The sequence below is a fragment of the Myotis davidii genome, unplaced genomic scaffold (genome assembly GCF_000327345.1).
Source record: "Myotis davidii unplaced genomic scaffold, ASM32734v1 scaffold428, whole genome shotgun sequence".
Classification (NCBI taxonomy): Eukaryota; Metazoa; Chordata; class Mammalia; order Chiroptera; family Vespertilionidae; genus Myotis; species Myotis davidii.
In genome coordinates this window covers 2,659,945-2,661,728 of record NW_006299834.1, presented here as the reverse complement: position 1 = coordinate 2,661,728, position 1,784 = coordinate 2,659,945, and positions in this window count along the sequence as shown.

Below are 1,784 nucleotides of genomic sequence, written 5' to 3'. Positions count from 1 at the left end.
ATCGATCAGCTGCCTCCTGCACATCTCCTACTGGGGATGTGCCCGCAACCCAGGTACATGCCCTTGACCGGAATCAAACCTGGGACCTCTCAGTCCGCAGGCCAACGCTCTATCCACTGAGCCAAACCGGTTTTGGCCTCTTCAGCTTTCTTAATAGTAGATTACAAATATGATGCATGAGATCTGCCTCTCCCTCTCCTGTACCCATGCCAGAGATCACAAGTAAAGCATGGTGACTGTCCCATCAGCCCATACATGACCTCCGTCCTTTGTAGCACAGTGTTTCCGACAGTTGCTACCAATAAAACAGTTGGAATTGGAGTAAGACCCTCTCTGCCATCCCTCCACTGGTATATAAAAGATGACGATGTAACGTGTATGTGTGTGTGTGTGTGTGTGTGTTGGAAACTGAGTGACAATGTAACGTGTGTATGTGTATTGGTCCGGAATGGTGGCAGCATGAAGGACCGCGCTTGGAAGAGGTTTTTATGGTTTGGTTAATTTTTTAAATTTAAGCTGTTAGGGTTAAGTTTTAAGCCTGGGCAAATATATTCAAGGTAAAGTGTTTTCTGCCCTTAGTAAAATGAGAAGGTGAATATATCATGAGACCCTATTGTTCCAGCAGAATTCCATTGTCACAAAGCACGTGGGTTCTCCGGCTGCTCTGCTGACCTCTGCCCCTGTGTCACGGCGGAGCTTGGGGTGAGCATCACTGTTGTTCAGATCAGGGGTCCCCATGAACTCAGGGCCTCGGGGTGTGCTTATGAGGATCTAAGAGAACTGTGGTCTTTGTGAGCATTTCTTAATGCTTTGTATGACTCTTGTGCAATTACATAAATTCGATTTGGATAAAACGCTGTTACTTTTAAGGCCCTTTCCATTGAAAATAGTTATCTCATTCCCCAACAAGGGAAAAGTATTTGTTACTGCCATTTAAAAAATAAATCATAAAACAATAAAAATGTTTGGCACATGTGTGTTATTTTCAAATCTAGAGTTTACTGCTTTAACTTTGAGAATATTTTGATTTACAAAATATTTTACTTTACAGAGTGTTCATTAACTGCTGTTACAAAATCATGATAGCACCCGGCCAGCATGGTTCAGTGGTTGAGCATCAACCTATGAACCAGGAGGTCATGGTTTGATTCCTGCACATGCCTGGGTTGCGGGCTCCATCCCCAGAGTGGGGCGTGTAGGAGACAGCCGATCAATGATTCTCTCTCATCCTTGATCTTTCTCTCTCTTCCTCCCTCTCCCTATCTCTCTGAAATCAATAAAAATATATTTTTTAAAAATCATTACGAAGCAGTGAGTATCATGTCAAAACAGAGTTACAGGGATGACATGAAAGAGGAAGGATGGACTGCATTTGTGAAGGGAGTCAAACCCACTGGTCAGAAGTTAACCCTATGAGTTTTATAACAAAACTAGAGGCCTGGTGCACGAATTCGTGCACTGGTGGGGGGGCATGGCCTGCGGGGATGGGCCCACTGTAGGAGTGCACTGACCACCAGGGGGCAGCTCCTGCATTGAGAGTCATCTCCCTGATGGTCAGTGTGCGTTATAGCGATTGGCCTGGTCTTTCCACCATTTGGTTGCTGGGCTTTTACATATATACACTAGAGGCCTGGTGCACAAAAATGTGTGCACTCGGGGGGGAGGGGGGTCCCTCAGCCTGGCTTGTGCCCTCTCGCAGTCTGGGACCCATCGGGAGATAACGACCTGCTGGCTTAGGCCTGCTCCCAGGTGGCCAAGGGCAGGCCCAATCCCTAGGTGCAGCC